Source organism: Penaeus monodon, chromosome 33, assembly GCF_015228065.2.
Source record: "Penaeus monodon isolate SGIC_2016 chromosome 33, NSTDA_Pmon_1, whole genome shotgun sequence".
Lineage (NCBI taxonomy): Eukaryota > Metazoa > Arthropoda > Malacostraca > Decapoda > Penaeidae > Penaeus > Penaeus monodon.
The window spans coordinates 25,307,552-25,307,781 of record NC_051418.1 but is presented as its reverse complement, the minus strand read 5'-3'; positions in this window follow the sequence as shown (position 1 = coordinate 25,307,781).

Genomic DNA, 230 nt, shown 5'->3' with positions numbered 1-230 from the left:
GTGGACTTGCCTGTAGAACATTTGACTTTCTGTCCTTCTTGCATATATCTGTCAAAACAATGTTTCTCTTTTATATGTATCATTACAGTATAACCATTATCATCACAGTATATCTCTAAACAGATATCCATACTTGTATTGCTATCCTCTCTTGGCGTATCTATGTATCTGCAAATCAGTAAATTAATTCATATTTTTGCCTTTGTGTTCATTGTTTGTTCTTTTTTTCA